This window comes from Melanotaenia boesemani, chromosome 9 (assembly GCF_017639745.1).
Source record: "Melanotaenia boesemani isolate fMelBoe1 chromosome 9, fMelBoe1.pri, whole genome shotgun sequence".
NCBI classification, from domain to species: domain Eukaryota; kingdom Metazoa; phylum Chordata; class Actinopteri; order Atheriniformes; family Melanotaeniidae; genus Melanotaenia; species Melanotaenia boesemani.
The window spans coordinates 9248265-9271023 of NC_055690.1; the positions used below are offsets into that span (position 1 = coordinate 9248265).

Consider the following 22759-nt stretch of genomic DNA (forward strand, 5'->3'; position numbering starts at 1 on the left):
GAACTGAGAGCACAAATGGTCTTATCGTTTCTACAGTCCTATAACTCCGACGTGATTTTGTTACAAGAGTGTGGCTTACCCTTCCAGAAACATTATAAGAGGATGGAGCAGAAATGGCCATATCCCTCTATATGGAGTGGATCAAATGAGAATAAAAACGACGGTGTGGCCATTTTAATAAAAAACCCTAGGATAATGGTGAAGGGAAGCACTGTGGTGAGAGATGGTCGGGCACTTTTAGCGTATTTGACTTTTATGGGACAGACTTTTAAGCTCTTAAATATTTATGGTTTTAACGACAAAAACGACAGGTATGACCTTCTGGAGGAGCTGCAGCCCCACATGCTGGGGAGGGCACCACTGGTTTTCGGGGGGGATTTAAACTGCATTCTAAGTCATAAGGATAGAAGAGGGGTGGGGGAGGGTTTGAAAGTAGACAAATCATCAGTTTTATTACAAAATATATGTAAGGACTTTAAATTGACTTTAGAAAAATGCATCCCAGAGAGGAGGGCTTCACCTGGTACAGTGGTGACGGCACCAAAGCCTCTCGTATAGACTACTTTTTTACACGTGACTGCCAGATAAGTGATGCTAGATTAACACCTATCTTTTTTTCAGATCACCTCATGCTATCCTGCACGCTGTCACTAACTTCGGGTGTGACTTATGGAAGTGGTCTCTGGAAACTGAACTGCTCCCTGTTGGAGGACCAAACCACCGTCGACGAATACAAGGAGCAGTATCAGGACTGGCAGACCCTTCAGGACCTATACAACACACGTGCACAGTGGTGGGAGATGGTGAAGGAAAGGACCCAGACTTTTTTTAAAAAAATTAGTAAAAAAAAGAAAGCGAAGGAACAAAATTGCATGATGGGGCTGCAAAGACGATTACAACGATACTTTAAACTAGTGGAACTAGGGATAGATTTCAACGAAGAAATAAAAGATGTAAAGCGTGAAATGAAAACCATAGCAGAAATAAGGGCCAAGGGTGTCATCCTAAGAAGCCGAGAGCGTGAACTCGAAGAAGGTGAAAAATGTACCAGGTACTTCTTTAAAAGGATTATCAATAAGGATGGAGGTTTTGTAAAGTTAAAGAAAGAAAATGGAGAAAGTGCAAAAAATACACAAGAACTGCTGGAAACTGTTGAAAGATATTACCAAAACTTATACAAAGAAAAATGTGTTCACAAGGAAATAATAAATGAGGTACTGGAATACATAGAAAAGACAATAACAAAGACTGCGGTCTTGGAACAGGATTTTACAGCTTTTGAGCTCGGGAAATGTTTAGCAACGTTTAAGAAAGGGAAGGTCCCTGGGCTCGATGGGCTCCCTTTGGAATTTTATTTGACCTTTTGGGACATTTTAGCACCAGATTTGCTTGTTGTTTTTAAAGAATTTGAAACTCTTAACCGACTTCCAGACAGTTTTAGAGTAGGGATAGTAACGCTTCTTCACAAAGACAAAGACAGGACTGACCTAAAAAATTGGAGACCAATCACACTTTTAAACGTAGACTGCAAACTTTTTAGCAATCTTTTAGCAGCACGAATGACCATGGTTTTAAGAGACGTGATTCACCCGGATCAAGTCTGTGCCGTTCCCGGGAGGAAGATCACCGACAGCCTCATACTGATCCGAGATACCATCTGTTATGCGAGAGGCAGCGATCGCCTCCTTGGGTGGTGAAATTTTAGCCTTGTGGCTACATGTTTTGCCAGAGCTGCGGAGGATATTTTGGTGCTGAAAACCTTGTTTTAGATAATTGCACCTCAATAATAGTTGCAAGCAATTTGAAACTGTGTGTGTTCAGCAGCTCAATTCCTGTTTCTCTTCATTTAGTGTGATGTTGCATATAATTTTGTCTTAATTGTCTCCTTTTTTAGGAAAACGTGAGGTAAGTTTTTCATTTACCTTTTGAGCACCTTTTAGTGTGTGTGTTTCACTTTCCTTTTTTTGAGTTTGTGGTGCCTCCACCATGTTGGCCAACTTTGCCGGCATGAGGAGGCACCACAGTGTGCGCTTCCTCTTCAAGCAAGAAGAGGGCAAATCTTATGAGATGTCAAGGCTAGACTTTTCTAGAAAATTCATACAGAAAGAGTTAAGGTTTGTTCCAGGAGACTTGAATTGTATATTGACCTTACCAGGCAACAAAGGGTTTGACGTAAGTTTTGTTTCTGCGGCTAAGTTGACAGATTTTTGGATTAAATTTGAGAATGTAAAGACCCAATTTTCTGCATTTGGCGTGGAGAAGCTAACCGACAATAGCTATAGAACAGTTATTGTCAAAATGTTCAATGAAACGGTAAATGCAGAGGATATATGTATATGGTTGGGAAGATTTTGCACTGTTAAAGGCCAGGCTACCAAGGTTAGGGATGCGGACAGCATCTGGAATTGTGCCTGGAGGGTCCCCATACAACAATGGCAAGACCCTCTGGGTTTCCAGGGCCTGAAGCACCTACCAAATATGATAGTGCTGGGTGAGAACAGAGGCTACATTCACTACCAGGGACAGCCCAAGCTCTGCCGCAGGTGTGGTGAGCATGGGCACCTGGTAGAAGCTTGTGATAAAACGTTTTGTGGAAAATGTAGAGAAATTGGGCACACCTTTGAGGAATGTACCAATGGCAGAAAGTGTAATCTCTGTGGGGAAATAAACCATCTCTTCAGGGATTGCCCAAAATCGTTTGCCAACAAACTGAAAAAGGAAAGAAAAGACATGAGTCAGGATGGAGGACAGCTGGAGCTAGTTGAGCAGTTAATTAAGGAGGTTAGACCTGAAAATTCAAATCTCCCGCCAAGAGAGGAGATTGGCGGACAATCTTTAAGTGAGGCGGGAGAGGAGGAGGAGCCTGCAGAAACCCTATCCACAACCAGCTCAAGTGGAGAGTGGAGAGGGGGAGATGCAGGCAGATGGTGGAGCTATTATGGAGTGTGAGATGGAAGAAACACAATATGATAGTGATGAAGCCTTTCCTCCAGACCGCCAAAAAAATAAGCGGCCGGTGTCAGAGTTGTCTCCGGACTCTCCTATTGTGGTGGAGAAGAGGGGAAGAACTGGTATCTCGTCAGATAGTTCGTCTGCGGGGGATACCAGGATCTTCCCCCCCTGACTCACCAAACGAGGTCTCTTTTTTAACACTAGCTCTGCAATCAACCCCGAAAAATAATAAAATGGATTATGCCTTGCAGCAGAGGCCTACTCCAAGAGTTTGAAGGGGGGGCGGAGCTGGGATCACTTCCTTCCCAACTGAGGAGGTGAAGGAGAAGCTCCGCTCACAAGAGATCACTTAGATATCTGTCTGGGCAAGCTAGTATGTTTTGTTTAATTTGGTAAGAAAAAACCTTTAAAATGACATACCTCTATTATATAATATTGAGCCTGAGTAGCGTAAAGCCAGAACTCAAAAATGTTTTTACTGACCATTGCACCGGGCCTCTTGTGCGCAGGAGCGGGAAGCGGTGGGACGTGGGCCACTCCGCCCTCCCGAACAGACTCCGGAGCCCGTACTAGATGGAGACTCATGGGATCCCCCCGGTCAGAGCCGACAGTCACTCCCGGGGCATGGAAAGAACATCAACCTGTCCCCGACGTGGTTGTGGCGCGCCAGAGACGCTGGGACATCTGCTCTGGGAGTGCACTGCTGCTGTAGACCTGTGGGCACCAGCCGGCTCCCTGCAATTCCTGAACTTACCAGCAAGGGAGGTCCCCTCAGTGGCTCACCCTGGCTGCCAAAAAAGACGCCATGCGGACCTCCAGGAACTTGCTGGTGGGGAGGCACAGGCAGATTCCCCCAGCAGCTGCGATCCGGAGGGCAGCAGAAAAATAAAAGGAACAACATCTGCAGGCAGCAGGCCTAGGATGCAGCTGCGAAGAAGCATCGCCTGTGCCTCTTTGGACGAGGGAGCCGGAGCCACACGAGGAAGGTCGAGGCTGCAGCGGCCTGGCCCTCCGGGTGTGGATGGAGGGAAGGAGCAGGAAGGGGGGGATCCCCCCTGAGCGAAAGACAGGAGACCCGAGAGACCTACTGTTTGGGGGGGTGGATAAGGCCCCGATAAAAAACGGAAGCCCCTGCTCCTGCGGACGAGAGAGCTGGAGGGCCTGGTTTTTGGAAACTGCATTTTCTTTACTTTTAAAACCATGTTTTAATGAAATGATTTAAATTAGCACTGTTTTTTTACCGGTTTTAACGTATTTGTGGTTTGTATATTGCTTTTAACTGTAAAACTGTTTTTAGGTTTTGGAAAGAGTTTTACAGATAAACAATGGATTCCTTTTTCCATAGTAATGTACGGAAATACGTAAAATGGGTAAAAAATGTACAAATGTAAAATGCTGAAATAATATACAATAAAACCTTGAAAAAATCTGTTCTTATCTGTTCTGATACTTACCTGGCAGGGGAGACACCATGATCACCTGAGTGGTTGTTTGGGTTTTTTCTGCCTAGAGAGTATGCATCGGCTGCAACGAGATGGCCTTTAACTTCACTGGTTCCAGGCGGAACGCAGTGCGCTTTGATCTGCAAGGAGATTTTGAAATGGACCGTTTACAATTCAGTAGAAACGTTATTCAAAAAGGACTGGGATTTACACCAGTACAACTGGATTTCATTTTTGCCTTTCCTGGAAAGAAATCCTTTGAGGTGATCTTCTCTTCACGTGACCTATTTGAAAGATGCATTCAAGCATTCAACGCTCATGTGGAGGAAAAGTCAGTTGAGGACAGTGTTCGCAGGATGACCTTTAAAACAGCCTACGTGAGTAGCCGGCCGGGACCAGATCCAGAGGATAAACACACACGAACCAGGAGAGCAGAGTGGCCTAAGGGTTCCGAGAAAAGCTGGGAAGAAGGCCAGTCCTTCCCCTTATCGGGGATGTTGTAAGAATGTTTATATGTGTGTGAATGTGTGTGAAAGGTCTGAAAGGAAACAGATGTTGAACATAGAAACTTCTGGAAGGAAAGGAGGGGTCGAAAACGAGCTTAAAGAGTCCTGCGTAGCAGGACTCTGGTCAGTTCGTGTGGTCTGAATTCGCCAGCAGCCTTGTGCACTGCAATAAACCATTTAAAGTATCGGAGTCAGATTCTCTTTAACGCGCGAGTGAAGTTAACTGTCAAAGCAGGAGCCGACCGGGGGAGAGGGAGAGAAGGGGAAAAGAGACTCCAGCTGGGAGGCACGCTGCCTTCACGTGGACGGAGAACGGTCTCGGAGTAGAGGGAACTCGACCGGGCAAAAGCCACAACATAAATGGTGACCCCGACGTTTTTCTCTTGATTATCCCGCTGGAGTGAATATCAGAATTCTGGCTAATTTGCTTTCTCTTCTTTTCCCCGATGAAATTGGCCAACGAAACGCGACACTAAACCGAAGAGACACGGGTGGAGAAACGGCGAACGTATCAACAGAACCCGGTAAGAAACGATTGCAGTTGTATTTTGGGTGCTGGTGGAACAGACACGCACGAATTAGTGTCGGATCACAGCATAAACTAACTGTCAAAAAGATTAAGATTATAGAAAAAGTAAATAAAGAAAATTAAAAAGTAGATATAAAAGTTAAAATCTGAAATAAAATACCTTAAAAAGGTTTTTAATATAATGTACTACTAAATCCTTTCATAAGACAACAAAATATATGACAAAGATTAACAGATAAATGTAAAAAGAAAAGGCAGAGCGTTACTAACCAGAAAATACATGATTTGTTGTAACTATATCAATGACCAGCAGATGGTGGCAGAGCGTTACTAACCAGAAAATACATGATTTGTTGTAACTATATCAATAACCAGCAGATGGTGGCAGAGCGTTACTAACCAGAAAATACATGATTTGTTGTAACTATATCAATAACCAGCAGATGGTGGCAGAGCGTTACTAACTCAGAAAATACATGACTTGTTGTAACTATATCAATGACCAGCAGATGGTGGCAGAGCGTTACTAACTCAGAAAATACATGGCTTGTTGTAACTATATCAATGACCAGCAGATGGTGGCAGAGCGATACTAATTTGGAAATAAATGGCTTGTTGTAATAGAAATAAACGACCAGTAGATGGTGCCAGATACTCACAGATGAAATGATGCTGAATGGATGGAGTGAAAGTGGGCATAAAATGCAAGATTGAGTTAATAACATCTGAAAACAAGTATTTGTTGGGTTTTATTCACGGTCTTGCTTGAAGAAATAAAAGCTATACAGCCAAATCATATGAGTCCTGTCATATTGGTTACACAATTTGATAAATGGGTGATGTTGTGTTTCATGTTAAAGATATCACATCTAGTATTATGGCTGGACAATGTTGTATGGTTTTTGAAAAGTACAAGTTGCATTCATACGTTTGAATAATAAAACTGCCAGAGCATATACCCACCTGGATACATATGTATATTGAAAAGTGTGTTTCTTGTCCTGACAGCAATCAAAAGTGACAACTTAACCATTTACTTAACAGCTAAGATTAATAAAGAGTAGCAGGCCTAAACCAGAAGTCAAAGCTAACATTAGCAAAGATTAGCTGGCCAACCAGGCCAAGCTAATAAGCCTTAGGCCCAAAACAATACCATAACAATAGCTAACACCAGCTAATATATTTAACTTAACAAGAGAAGTTAACATAACATCAAAACAAAACAAACAAATTATAAGCTAATAGCAAGTATTACAACAGTAGCAACATTAGCTTAACAATAGCTTTACATTAGCTTAACATTAGCTTAACATTAGCATAGCATTAGCTCAACTTAGCTTAACTTAGCATAACAACTGAAGCTAACAAGATATTAAGCCTAACTGAGCTGCAATACCCTAAGCTAACAGCATTTTAGGCCAAGCTAAGCCATTCATTAAGGCTTTAAATCAGTAATGACCAATTGAAAATATGTAACATAATAATACCAGGATACAGACGCACGGGGTGCAACCTCCTGGCAAGAAGCCAGGATACCGAGACGCACGGGGTGCAACCTCCTGACGAAAAGCCAGGATACCGAGAGACGCACGGGGTGCAACCTCCTGACAAGAAGCCAGGATACTGAGACGCACGGGGTGCAACCTCCTGGCAAGAAGCCAGGATACCGAGACGCATGGGGTGCAACCTCCTGACGAAAAGCCAGGATACCGAGAGACGCACGGGGTGCAACCTCCTGACAAGAAGCCAGGATACTGAGACGCACGGGGTGCAACCTCCTGGCAAGAAGCCAGGATACCGAGACGCACGGGGTGCAACCTCCTGACGAAAAGCCAGGATACCGAGAGATGCACGGGGTGCAACCTCCTGACAAGAAGCCAGGATACTGAGACGCACGGGGTGCAACCTCCTGGCAAGAAGCCAGGATACCGAGACGCACGGGGTGCAACCTCCTGACGAAAAGCCAGGATACCGAGACGCACGGGGTGCAACCTCCCGGCAAGAAGCCAGGATACCGAGACGCATGGGGTGCAACCTCCCGGCAAGAAGCCAGGATACCGAGACGCACGGGGTGCAACCTCCCGGCAAGAAGCCAGGATACCGAGACGCACGGGGTGCAACCTCCCGGCAAGAAGCCAGGATACTGAGACGCACGGGGTGCAACCTCCTGACAAGAAGCCAGGATACCGAGACGCACGGGGTGCAACCTCCTGGCAAGAAGCCAGGATACTGAGTAAAGCATAAAGAAGCTGATTCTGGTAATAAACCAGAATTAACGTACAATTAAAAATAAAAGAAACTCATAGCTAAAGAGACAAATACATTTTAAACTAGTTTTCTTTACCTTCCTTTTTGTCTTTCTGTTGTTTATTCAAAATTCAAAGCATTTATCTTTTATTTTTTTGGTTTTGTTTTTCTTCGGCTACTTAAAATGGAACAAACACATACAAGGAGAACAGCTACACAAGAGCTAGGACACGAACATCCCCTACTAAAGGCTGAAATAGAACAAACATCAAAACTGTGGTCAGGGATAACGAAAAACAACATCTCACCATGGCCTGAAGATGGCACTTTTGACACAGTTCAATGTGAAGAAATGCAGATTATTCTAAAAAATACACCCATTAAAGGAATTACTGAAAAGAAAAAGACAGAGAATAAAAACAAACTGGATAGACAAATGCTAATTTTAGATTTGTTTCTACAAAAAGGCAAACTTCTGCGGAAGCAACATAGACTGATGGTCAAACAGGTGAGAATGGCCGAAGGGAAAAGCCAAAACACAATAACAATGGCAGACACACAAAACCCACCCCCATATGTCTGCAACAATATTATGAAACAAATGCCAGCAAAAGAAATCGAACTAGAGGGAAGATACACTCTGTCTAAAACGCCAGAAAAAGGACAAAAAAAAAAAAAATATTATACCCTTCCCTACCAAGAGAAGAAGAAGACAGCGAATACGACAATGAAACGGAAGAAAAAGAGGAACAAACAGGGTACCACCGTGCTGCGGCAAAGAAAATCAGAGATATGGAAAAGAAAGGAGCTGAATTGATTATCGGACCAGAGACAACCAGAACACTGAGGTCGGCCAAAGCAAAAGACAAGACTCCAGTAAAGGACAGAGTTGAGTGGGACCCGATCGACGGAGAACCCAAATGGGTGGAGACACCAGGAGCACAAAAGGTCAAGTTTAAGAAAACTGATAAGTCAAATACACACGCTAAAACTACAAAGACTACAGGAGTCAACGTGAACCGAGTACAGGAAAAAGGACACCTGAGAGGAAGACGTGACACTTCAGACCGACATGAACAAAGATTTAGAAGGAACAATGGAAGAACCAGAAAAAATGGAGGACACAGAGGAGGAGGAAAGAGAAGACGAGGAACCACAAACCAGTCAGATGCAAATCCCTTATAGCGAAAGGAAGACAAATATATTATCAACCCTTCCCTAACGTCGATATCGATATTCTCATATCCAAGCTCCCCAGACTGGAAGCAGGAGCAAATAAATGGATCCTAATCCTGGCAAACCTATGCGAGGGAAAAATTCTTTCCCTGGGAGACATTAAGGCGATCTTAGCCCGAACGGTAGGAGTCCTGGAAATGTATAACATCTTTGAGTCAGCAGAACTGGCCAACGTGGCAAGAACCCAAATACATGATGCAGATTTTTTTAACAACTACAAAGAAGACATCTGGCAAGAAATACGAAGAAGATATCCCCTGAGAATCTCAATTGACTCAATATCATTAGGAACACTTAATGATACGGATGACCCCATGGCCTTTATTCACCAAGCCAGACGTGAATGGATAACAGAAACGGGAAATATGCCAGAAGTTGACAACGTCCACTCCTCCATGTTCCGTAGAAAAATTATCCAGGCCCTCCCTGCCCCAATACAAGACAAACTACTGGACACAGTTGGAATCTTCAATATGGCATTCGAGATGTTTACAGATAACGTCACACATGTAATCCAAAGATACAGGGAACAGAAACAGAAATTGGCAAAACAAGATGGAGAGGCCATCAGAAAACTAACACAATTACAGATCCAAGACAAACAGGATGAGAAAAAACGGATCCAAGCAGTGATGACGATGCAACCACAACAACAGACTGTAACAAACAACCAAAATAATGAAGGAAGGAGATTCCAAGGACCAGCCCCATACAGACCAGGGGGACAATTCAGACCAGAAGGATCACAGCCAAGGAGAAGAAACGACATAAGATGCATAAACTGCGAAAAAAAGGGGCCACTATGCTAGAGACTGTCGTTTACAGACAATCTGCAAAAGATGCAAGAGACAAGGCCACATGGCAAGAGACTGCCAAGCGCAGATGACCCAGGGTCCAGTGAACCCATACAGAGGACCACCACGGGACTTCTGACTAACTAAAGATGACAAAAGCTACATCCAAGCCCTGATAACGAACCCAATGGAACAAGATCCAATCATCCAAGTAACCATTAACGGAAAAAATCTACCATTCCGGGCAGACTCAGGAGCAACATTCTCATCAATAAAAAATGAACTGGCAGGAGAACTACAGAGATCTAACAAAATTATTTTTGCAGTAGGCTTACTTGGCGAAGCAACAAAAATGCAATTTTCCACACCAGTTGACATAACGGTCCAGAACAAAACAATAAAAATTCCCCTCCTCATTTCAGAAAACACACCTGTTAATCTACTAGGAAGAAATGCCTTGTGCAGGCTACAGGTGGCCATCATCTGCACACCCAAAGGAGTGAAGTTGGAACCAATCCAAGAAATGCAGGTCCAACAAACCGAAATGGACCAAACCCCAACAGTTTACTGGCTGGGGGACATCAGTGATGAACTTTTGAGGCCAACAGAGATGTGGAAACAATACATGATGAAAATCATCCCAAAAGCCAGACCACCCACCTGCCCAACCCACTGCACACTTAAATACTTTCAACAAGATCCTCCCACAGCGGATGACTGGACCAAAGAACAACCAGACAGGGTTAACCTAACATCAACAGCGATCATCATCGGACCGTAAGGAGCAGCAATGAGCATCGAACCCAACGCCTACCTAACAAAAGAATTTGAGGTTCCAGACAGCGTCCCCCACATCACAATACTCATAAATGAAGGGAACACTTCTAAAGAGTTGGGGCCAATGATGAAAGAAGCCGGAAAACTACAGATATGGACACACAAGGAAAACCATATCATGGAGAGCCAAGATGGAAGGTTCCTGAAAATAATGACGGACGCTCAAGGAGATGCAAGACCAGAAGTAATCCTGCTACCATGCGATGAACCTACAAGGGACCCAAAACGACTGATGAAGGAAGAAATGCTGTCAATCGTTCCATCCGAACTGTGGGCGAAAAATGACACAGATGTCGGACTGATGAAAAATGCACAACCAGTCTCAATCAAGCTGAAAGAAAACACAACCCTCCCTTTTGTGCCACAGTACCCACTGTCAGATCAGGTGCTAGAGGGAACCAGCAGAACTCTACAGAAACTGGAAGAACTAGGAGTGGTGGCAGAAGAGATGTATCCAGTAACGAATACCCCAATCTGGCCAATTGAGAAACCGGGAAGGAAGGAAGTCAGACTGACAAACGACCTGAGGAGACTGAACGAAATTGTTGAAGATATAGACACAGACATTCCAAATCCCTACATCCTGTTATGTAACTTGACACCAAATCACAAGATCTTCACGGTAATTGACCTATGCTCGGCATTTCACAGTGTAAGGTGTGGAGAAAAAGTCAGTTCAGGACACTGTTCGCAGGATGACCTTTAAAAACAGCCTACGTGAGTAGCCGGCCGGGAGCAGATCCAGAGGATAAACAACGCACGAACCAGGAGAACAGAGCGACCTAAAAGTTCCGAGAAAAGCTGGGAAGAAGGCCAGTTCTTTCCCCTTATTGGAGATGTGGTAAGAATGTTTATGTGTGTGGATGTGTGTGTGAAAGGTCTGATAGGAAACAGATGTTGAACAGTGACAGGAGAAACTTCTGGAAGGAGAGGAGGGGTCGAGAGACGAGCTTAAAGGGTACTGCGCAGCAGGACTCTGACAGTTCGTGCGGTCTGAATTTACCAGCAACCTTTGTGCACTGCAATAAACCATTTAAAGAAAGTATCGGAGTCGGATTCTCTTTAAAGCGCGAGTGAAGTTAACTGTCAAAGCCGGAGCCGACCGGGGAAGAAGGAGAGAAGGAAGCAGGAAAGGAGCTCCAGCCGGGAGGCGCGCCCCTTCTCGTGGACGGAGTACGGTCTCGGAGCCGGGGGCTCGACCGGACAAAAGCCACAACAAAGGCTTCACCCCGACAGCCAACACCTGTTCGGATTTAAATACGGGCACAAACACTTCAAATATCTCAGGCTGCCTCAGGGTCTTAAAATATCACCAGCCATTTTTAACGACCTTTTGAGAAAAGACCTGGAATAGATCAAAGAAAAGATCAACAGCACAATCTTAATCTACTGCGATGACATTTTGATTCCTGCACGGGACAGAGAAACATGTCACAAGGACTCAATCACGCTTTTGACCCACCTAGCCGAAGGGGGACATAGAGCATCGCTGGCGAAACTACAGTACTCCCAAGAAAAGATTGAATACCTAGGCAGGTGGATTTCACAGGGAGAGAAAGCCATACTCCCTTCACAGATTGAGGCAATCACCAAAATGCCAAAGCCGAGAACAGTTAAAGAAATGATGACGTTTCTAGGAATGGCAGCGTACAATTTAGACTGGATCGATAGGTGCACAGTCATTGTTAAACCATTGAGAGACCTCATAAAAGAAGAAGATGTTCGTAATCCAAAACATCCTTGTGTGTCACTGGGTATGTTAGACGTTGAGTTCTATGGGATTAAGTTAAGTCGGAGTGTTTGTGTTAGAGCTGGGCTAGGTTAACGTTTTATGTTGTGACAACAGTCACTTTGGTTATGGATCTGCTACTTTTATTTGGTTTTTAGCTCACCACCAAGTGGCAATTGTGCTTCATTACACTCGGTGTGTGTTGGTATAGGCGAATCTTTCGTGACGTCAGTGTTTACCTTTTGCCGCATTGCATCACGGTATTGGGTGGCAAGAAGCTGCATACCTGCAAGCCTCACTGGTACACGCAGCTGTTGTAAGTCCTATCCTGACCGCTGTTTCTACTTTAAACATTAAAGCTGCTACATGACTGCATGTTTCTCCTAGACTGGATTTGAAAGAAAAATTTTGTAAGATGTTATGATCGTTTTTCACGATAGACCAAACGCCATTTAAATTATAGTTAACAGGACCAATAAAATTGAAAAACAGTCATTAGATTTAAAATGAAAAATTCAAAGGCACTGATAAATAAAGCCTTACCCGGCTTTGCAGTCGCAGTGACATGTGATTATTTCACCGTTTTCTTGGGCGATCACCCACGGAAGATGCGAATCACGCTGTGACTCTGCTTGGCCGGGTCTGACCTCCGCTTTGAGCACGACCACTGATTTTTGTTTCACCGAAAAGATTGGCCCAACCTTTCTTGAAACAAAATAGTTATAAGCTTCAAGGCTTTTAAAAGCTTTTAACTTCTCGTGGGTGAAGGGTCCAGGGCTTTCAACTAAATAAGAATAAATATCTCCCCAGCACATCTGTGGCCAAGATGCAGGTGAGTCAGACCAGTATTTTTCGTCATCCCAGACTTCATATGGGCTTTGTATTTGTTCGATTTTGTCTGCAACACAAATTTTTAGTTTCTCTCTAAACCTCCTCTGGTCTTCGGAGCTTAGCGTACTTATATAATTTGGATTTCGCCCGCTTACTTTCTTGTTTATGCTAGCAGGTTCCGCCATCTCAACAGGTCTTCTTGCCACCCAACCACACGCGCATGCGCAAAAAGATGTAAACAAAGATTCGCCTATAGGGTTTGTTGTTCTTTTTGCAGGTCCGCTAACCCCAGCTCATCATATATTTTAAAGGTGGTCATTCAGTATCAGGGGAAATGTAAATGAGAAGGGCTTTTATTTTAACTTACCACCTGTCTATACCCCTGAGCCGGGTCGTACAGCCATGCAGACAACATCAACACTAGCAACAGCAGATTATAAGATGCCATTTCTGTTATATGTCTCATGTTGGAACAATCGTGCAAGCAGAGTCCTAGTACAAAATAGGATAGGCAGGAGTACACAATACATAACCTATTACACAGTAGCTCTGTCACCAGTAGAAATCGGACTCCCAATAGGTTGTATACAACTGGCAGCAGTACATCTGATCTATGGGAAAAAAGCCTCGGTTATTACCAGGGGGTACAGGGTAGATAAACTAAGATCCGATTTGGAAGCTAAACAGTTATACTGGGCACATGAGAAATTTTTCAAGGATGGCTCATGCTACAGAACATTAAAAGGTTTGGCATCGGGATGTGCTGTGGTCCGACACGACCCTCAAACAAACAGGTTCAAAGTTTAGAAGCGCAAAAAGCTCAACAACCGTGCTCCGCGCAAAAAGCAGAACTAAAAGCGTTAATCCGAGCATGCGAACTAGCCGAGGGGAAACACGTAACGATGTACACGAACTCCGCGTACTGCCACTCCATTGTACAGTTGTTCACAGAAATGTGGAAGAACCGCGGCTTCCGAAGATCCAACGGAACATCTGTACAACACGCGGAAGAAATTAATTTAAACTAATGAAACCAAAAACTATTGCAATAAGTGAAATGTGCCGTGCACGTAAAACGGGATCGGCAAACAAGCAGCTGCCGGGAGCCTGCAGGCCGTGACTGAGACAGTGACTTTTGACCTGGAAGACAAACTTACCATAAAAGACGTTGTGTTGGTGCGACAGAATGCACCTGACACACAAAAAGACTGGTGGAGGCCAGAGGGGAGCACAGATGGACAATGAACAGGTATGACGGACTCATGACGGACTATTGTGCTCCCAGACGACCTTATGACTTTATTGCTAAGGGAAGGTCATTCAGTGAGTCATGACTCCAAATCTCAGGTAAGAGCGAGGATCCGCAACTAGGGTTTTTGGGGATACAACCTGCATGCTCATGTGGAGAACTACATAGCACGGTGAGAGGTTTTTATAAAAAACAATGTTCGAAAGTCCCTGGAACCAACCCCAGGAACTTTCCCTTTGAGAGGCCCCTTTTTGGAACAGGTGATCGATTTCATCGACATGATACAAAAGTCCAAGGAAAGAGGTATGTTTTGGTGGCCGTATGCAGATTTACGAAGTGGGTGGAGGCCACTCCGACCTGCCGTAAATCAGCCGAGGTGGTCGCACAACTTCTGAACAGAGAAGTCATCCCCCGTTTTGGAATTCCAGATCGGATTTCATCCGATAACGGGAGGAAGTTGTTGAAAAAAAAAAAAAAAAAAAACTTCTGAGCCTTGCTTTGCAGGGTTTACAGATTCACAAAGACTGGGGAGCGTCTAACACCCCCAGTCACTCCAAAAATATGTGAGACCACGGGGTTGACATGAACCGATGCCTTGCCAATAGCTTGATGCATATCCAAGCCACATATAACAGAGCTGCAACTAACACTGCTTGAAGCTTTTAACCAAACGAGCCATGTCAACCCCGGTGTTCCGAATACATAAGGGAGCCTCTCTGGACACACTGAACAATGAACTAAGGGAGTATGTGAAACAATTGATTAAAGTGCAGGATAGTTTGGTGTCACATGTTCTCTCTGTGCAGGAAAACGATTCTAGAAGGGAGTTGGAGGAGGAGCCAAAGATCAAACCAGGAAATCTCGTGTACGTGAAGGTGTTCCGCAGACAATGGAACAGCCCGAGGCGAGAGGGGCCGTACGAAGTTACACGAGCCACCAGAACCGCAGTTCAGGTCAAAGGGAAACCGACCTGGTTTCACCTATCCCACTGCACGCCAGCATCCGCGACACGAGCAGATGATGACAGCCAAAGGGGCTCTCCCGAGTCTCTGGCTCCTGGTCATGGGTCTCATGATGTATCAGGGGGGCCGGGCACAGCAGCCAGAGATGGTCTGGCCTCCCGAACCAGATCCCGGACGGGACCTGGTCCAACCTAACCAATGCCTGCTACAGCTGTGTTGATCAAAATACCCCTGAAGGAGTACATGCCCATCGAAAGCAGAGTTTTCCCTTGCCCCACCTTCAGCTCCATGCGTGGAAGGCCAGTGTGGAGACTCCATGACACACGAGGTGTCAGAGGGTGGAGAGTTATAGACTGGAAACCGGTTGGAGAAAAAGAAAGAAGGGACTGAAATGATTAAATACAGTCATGAAGTGATGAACAAATGAATAATGACATGTATAACATCTGTTTGATTAACAGGCGGGGACCGTAGGATGTCGATGGATTCAATTCTTTATACGCTTATTTTTATTAATCAAAACACAATTTTAAAGGTCAAGATACATCACATAATACATATAGGAGATGCGTCGTTAACTAAGGGAGGAGCAGACGGTTGAACAGCGCGAGAGGGTGGAAGTAAAAGACCGGGGTGGAAGAATCGGGGAAGATAGTTCTGGATACAGAGTAAACTGCTTAGGAGGATGACCCCAGACCCCGGGTCATCGAGTAGATGGCTCTGTAAGGGTGCAAGTCCAATGTGTACCCAAGCAGAGGGTCATATGTCGTTTTTCCTTAAAGAATGTCACACTGAAGGTTTTTTCTGGCATATACTAAGCAGTAGAAAGTGTCCAGTAACCGAAATTGGGGTTCTACGTCAATGAGGGACAGACGTAGGGATCGTATGGCGCCGGACTGAGCTATCAGCCAGCCGAGGCCATAGGATCATCAGAGTGTGAATGAGTGTGGATGGGAGGTAGAATGATGGGTTAACAATGTTATCAGATACTTAGACATGTAATCGGTATAATCATATTAAGTAATCAACTATATATTATGTGTGTTTTATATTGAAGTTTTCAGCAGCTTGCAGGCCCACATCAGAGTTATATTACGATGATAGTCAGAAGAAGAAGAAGAAGGATAACACTGTTTGACAATGGTCATAGAAAAATGACCAGAGGGTGGAGTCTGTGGAGGAAAAGTCAGTTGAGGACAGTGTTCGCAGGATGACCTTTAAAACAGCCTACGTGAGTAGCCGGCCGGGACCAGATCCAGAGGATAAACACACACGAACCAGGAGAGCAGAGTGGCCTAAGGGTTCCGAGAAAAGCTGGGAAGAAGGCCAGTTCTTCCCCTTATCGGGGATGTTGTAAGAATGTTTATATGTGTGTGAAAGGTCTGAAAGGAAACAGATGTTGAACATAGAAACTTCTGGAAGGAAAGGAGGGGTCGAAACCGAGCTTAAAGAGTCCTGCGTAGCAGGACTCTGGTCAGTTCGTGTGGTCTGAATTCGCCAGCAGTCTTGTGCACTGCAATAAACCATTTAAAGTATCGGAGTCAGATTCTCTTTAACGCGCGAGTGAAGTTAACTGTCAAAGCAGGAGCCGACCGGGGGAGAGGGAGAGAAGGGGAAAAGAGACTCCAGCTGGGAGGCACGCTGCCTTCACTTGGACGGAGCACGGTCTCGGAGTAGAGGGAACTCGACCGGGCAAAAGCCACAACACTCAAAAGGACTCCAAACCATATCTAAAGAACATGACGATGACCCCGCTTTCGGAAAGAGAACCAAAATCTGTCACTGTGATTATGTACTCGGAACAGGTACTCATGGAGGACATTCACACCTGGCTGTCATTAAGGTGTAAAGTTCTAAAGGGCATGGAATTAAGAGACCAAGATGGAATTAAAACTGGCGGAAGACGTTTTTTTGTCCAATTACAAGTAGATGGAACAACTGGCAATGTTAATCATTTGCCCCAAACGATACAACTTGGGGCAATAAGAGGCTATGTTTTTTACCAAGGCCAACCAAAGACTTGTAGAAAGTGTGGCTCTATATCTCACCTGGCGTCAAATTGCACTTTGACCTACTGCAGAAATTGTGGCAGTACAGAACATGCCACAAAAGACTGTATTTTACCTAAAAAGTGTAACCTATGTAATTCGGACACACACTCCTTTCGGAACTGCCCCAAATCTTATGCCAATAAAGCCAGGGACCAGATTGATGAGGATGAGGGACAAAAGGTGAGCGACGGACAAAATCCACTCCTGCACGAGATTAGTGGAGATGAGGACAACCTGCAATTGATGTCCACTAACGAGCTTCCAACCACAAGCCAGCAGAAGAATGACACGGAAGGAGCGAGGCACTTCCCGGATACCACAAAGATACCACAGCCCGCAACGACAACGGACCAGGAGGTAAAAGATTTACTGCAAGCAGGAGAAGGACCGTCCCCCCCCCTCCGCCGGATCTCTCCCTCCCCCTCCTGAACTCAACTCCCAGGACCAGGCAATATCAGAAGCAATGGCAACAAAACCACATGATTATGAAATTAGAGGGAATTTACCCCTCCCAACAACTATGAAGGAATGTAGAGACTTGCTGGACTCAATGATAACGGACCTCGTGCTTGATGACCAGACCCCTGCGGATTTGCCAATTCCCCATACCCTCTTTACTGACCCGAATAGAAACAATGAAGAAGGAAAACCAAAGTCTTCTTTGCCGTTCATTCGTTCCCCACCAAAGGAGCAACGGAGACCACCGCGTCCCGCATCGTCGGGTTCCCCCGGTGAGGATTTGGACATACAAGGTAACTGGCCTCCCCCATCTGAATCGACTCCATACTTAGACCCAGAAAACATAATGGTATTCTCAGAAATGACAATGATGAAAAGTAGTGAAGCCGCAACTAGCGACTCACAAATGGACAGTGTGGATTTTTGGAAAACACAAAAAAAGAAAAAGAAAAAAGCTAAATATCCTTAAAATTGTATGATGTATGAGTCTCTTCCTTTCTGATATATAACCAATTAGCCTCTATTGGTTGTCAAAAAACAAACAAACAAAAAAACTAAATAATAAATATACAACAACCCCTCCCTAATAATCTGAATACGCTAAAAATAGTGTCGATTAATATAAGAGGCATAAATGATCCTATAAAGTGCCAATCAATTCTCTCAACTCAGCATGCAGAAGGAGGAGACCTTTTTTTGTTACAAGAATGTCATTTAGCCTTCAAGAATAGTTATATTAATTACCAAGACAGATGGCCTTATGGCCAATCCTTTTGGTCGGGTGATAATAAAAACTAAAGCTTCAGGAGTAGCCATCCTTATGAATAATACTTTTTTGTCTGTTAAAAAAATTCAGATAATAATGGATGGTAGAATGATGTTGGTAGATCTGGAAAAAAAATGGTTTTCCCTTTAGAGTTATTAACGTGTACGGGCCTAATGACCTGCAGGAACGGATAACCTTGCTTCAAATGCTTCATTCTTATATTTGCTGTGGAAAGGAAGTCATTATAGCGGGTGATTTTAATTGCATAATGGAAAAGAAGGATAGAACAACTGGTGCATCCATAGCATCCCGACTGGACGCAAGTTCATATACTTTGAAAAACTTAATAACCAACTGTAATTTAAAAGATGTCTTTAAAGACTTGTACCCTGATAATTTGATTTACACCTGGTGAAACGGGACGGTTTTTTCACGCATAGATTACATTTTCATAACCAAAGGAATATTACTAATCGAGGCCAAAAATGAGGTAGTACCATTCTCAGATCACAACAAACTAACAGCTACTCTTTCCTTACCAGGAACTTTTGGAGCTAAAAAAGGCCCTTGGAAGCTAAATACTAGTCTTCTCAAGAATGAGTTCATTGTGACAAAATATAAAGGGAAATTGCAACAATGGCTCTCACTACTTTTTCTATATGATTCAGTGGGTGAATGGTGGGAAGACTTAAAACATAGAACTAAAACATTTTTTAAAAAAGAAGGAGCGAAAATTGTACAAAAAAAGAAGGAATGGATAAATAGAAAACAGGCAAAACTACAAAGAAACTATGAACTTTTGCGACAAGGTTACCCGATAGCAGAAGAGATCGCTAGACAAAAAACTGAAATAATGGCAGCTCTTAACGAGCAAAGTAAAAGGTTTTTGATAAGAAGCAGAGAAAAACATATAGAAGAAAATGAAAAGTGTACGAGCTATTTTTTCAGGAAAGTACTCCACCCCAAAAATTCTGTTCAGTCGGTAATAGACGAGACTGGTAACATCCTTTCGGAACCCAGGGATATATTCAGGGTGACTCATGCTTTTTACTCCCAATTATATGGGGAAAAACATGTAGACAAACAGGAAATTAACTTTTTCCTTTCTAAGGTAAAAACAAATTTAGGAAAAATAGAGAAAGAATCCTTGGAAGCAGACTTAACAATAACAGAGTTGACAAAAGCCTTATTTAGCATGGAAAACAATAAAATACCTGGGCTAGATGGACTATCTAAAGAATTTTTTGTTACCTTTTGGGACCAATTGCAAGAACCCATGTTAAACATGTATAAAGAATCCTTCCAAAAAGGTACACTACCTCTATCCATGCGTACTGGGGATATTTCTTTACTCTTTAAAAAAGGAAACAAAAGTGATCTCAAAAACTGGCGACCACTGTCCCTTCTGGGGGTGGACACAAAGATTTTATCAAAAGCACTCTTTTTCAGATTGCAAAAAATTGTCAGTCAGTTAATAGGAAAGGAGCAAACTTGTGCGGTCCCAGGCCGAAAAATAACAGACAACTTAGCTTTAGTTAGAGACGCATTTCTATATTGTGACGAAAGACATCTACCTCTGTGTATATTGAGCTTAGATCTAGAAAAAGCTTTTGATAGCATAAGCCATCACTACATAGAAAGAACCCTGGACACTTTTGGTTTTAATGGGACTTTTAGGAAATGGTTAAATCTTCTTCAAGACAATGCTGTAAGTAGAATATTAATAAATGGTTCTCTTACAAATACATTAGAAATAAAATCAGGAGTGCGGCAGGGGTGCCCTCTTTCCCCCACTCTGTTTGTTTTAGCCATGGAACCACTGGCATGTGCTCTAAGAGAAGCTGCAAGCATAAAAGGCCTATCTCCCCCAGGTAGCAGGGAAGATGTAGCCAAGTTAAGTCTATACATGGACGATGTAACCCTTCTTTTAACAAACAATGACTCTATTCAGGAGAAGCTAAGGCTGAGTGAATGTTTTTGCCTGGCATCAGGTACCAAATTAAATAAACATAAGAGTGAGGTCTTATACCTCAATTGGAGAGAGACAAAAAACTCACAGGGACTCACTGAAAAAGAGGATTTTATTAAAATATTAGGAATTCAAATAGGCAAAAATATGGAGATCAAAAATTGGTCGGATAAAATACCAAGGCTACAAGGCAAACTGTATCAGTGGAAAGACAGAGAACTATCATTATTCGGAAAAGTCTTAGTAATTAAAACAGAAGTCATTTCCACAATAGCACAACTTGCAACAACTTTGCCACCACCACATAAGGTAATAGCTTCCCTTAGGAAAATGATTTTCTGTTTTATTTGGGGAACAAAACAAGAGAAAATAAAAAGAGATATTATGTACAAACCGCTTGAGAAAGGAGGAAGAGCGGTACCTGAAATAGAATCCAAATTAAATGCGATGTTCTTGACGCCTATACTAAAAGCTTGCTTGATGGAAAAAACGGAGCTAGTGTGGGCTCACTTTGCAAAATTTTGGGTAGGGAGAGGAATAATGAGGAAATGGGGTGTAAGGGTAAAACTGGACACTCCTTATTCGGAGGACCGTCCAAAAATCTATGAATTGTTTCTAAAAAAAGTACATCCTGATTTTGCTCAGATCCCTGCTGAAATATTAACTAGGAAAAAGATAGAGGAGTTATTATATGACAAAAAAAGACTAACACCAATAGGAAAACTGACCGAAGAACAATGTGTAAGAACTTGGAGAAATATAAATTGTAACAGTTTATCCAACTTGCATAAGGATATAGCGTGGTACACAGTACACCAATGTTTACCGACAAGAGTTTTTTTGAAAAAAAGAAATCTAACACGGAGCCCTAAATGTCCTAGGCCGTCATGTGGCGATGATGAAACAATTGAACACCTTTTCTGGACATGTCCTTTTGCTAGGGGAGTATGGCGTCTTATGAATACATGGCTTCAAAGTTTACAAAAATGCCCATTATCTTACGAAAAAATTGTATATGGTTGTCAAGAAAAAGAACCGGAAGGAAATATTTATTGCTGGTGGATTATTGTTAATTGCACAAAAGATGCAATGTGGAAAGCAAGGAGTATATGGGTTTTTAAGAATTTTAGCATTGAAGGAAGGAGTGTTGTAAAATCTGTGATAAACCTAGTCAAAGAATACATAGCAAGAGATAAATGTGGTGGAACTGAAAAAGACCTGTATATTAAATGGAAACTACCAAAAGATTAATGGACTAGAAGATACTCTGAACCGAATTATGATACAAAGGAATTTTGTCGTTATTTTGCTTTCCCAATTGGAAATATTTAAATTTTTGTGGTGTAACATTTTCATTTTTCTTTTGATGATACGAGCAAAGGCTATATTGATTATTGCCATAAAGAGGAAAATGTGTTTTCATGTCTTTTGTGTTTAGGGTTTCTTCTTTCCTTTTTGTCTTTTAGAGCTCATGATTGTAAAAAACCCCCTTGTTGTTGTGGACAAAAAACTCTGGAAAAACTGAATATTGAAAGATCGCTTTCACTTAGGAGGGAAGCGTTAGAAGCTATTGTGAACTAGATTACGTTATAAAAGAATTTTTGTTGTTATTTCCTTTTATTTTAAAATATTTTAAATTTATACTTTTCTGTTGTAATGTTATTCCATAATTTCTTTTAAGTATAGAAGCTAAGGAATTTGACTGGTGCCATAAGAAAAATGTGCTCTTTATGTCTTTGTGTTTGTTCTCCTTTTTCCTGTTTGTGTTCCCTTGTACTCAGGGTTGTAAAAAGGTCCCTTTGTTTGTGGAAATAAAAAAAAAAAAAAAATCTGTTCTTATCAGTTTAATCTTTGATTCCTTTTTTTTTCCATAGTAATGTACGGAAATGCGTAAAATGGGTAAAAAAAATGTACAAATGTAAAATGCTGAAATAATGTCCAATAAAACCTTGAAAAAGAAAAAAAAAAATCTGTTCTTATCAGTTTAATATCTGATATGTCCTCCATGTGAGGGCTACGTATTAAATGGATTTTTAGGGAATGGGAGTCTGAAAGAGGAGCTCGCTCCGTTCACTCCATGCATCGACCTGGCGTTGCAGTGCTGCCAGGAGCGGTGCGCACTCTTCAAAATTGCTGTAGAATTGAAAACATGCTGCATGGAGGGGGAGACACACAGTCATTGGCTGTCTATGAACATGTC

The 22759-nt window shown here is 42.9% G+C and overlaps 1 pseudogene; it reads left to right on the plus strand.

Annotated features, from left to right (window-relative positions):
- Positions 1 to 22503: 22503 nt before the first annotated feature.
- LOC121646786 lies at positions 22504 to 22683 on the plus strand (annotated as a pseudogene).
- The last annotated feature ends 76 nt before the right edge of the window (positions 22684 to 22759 follow it).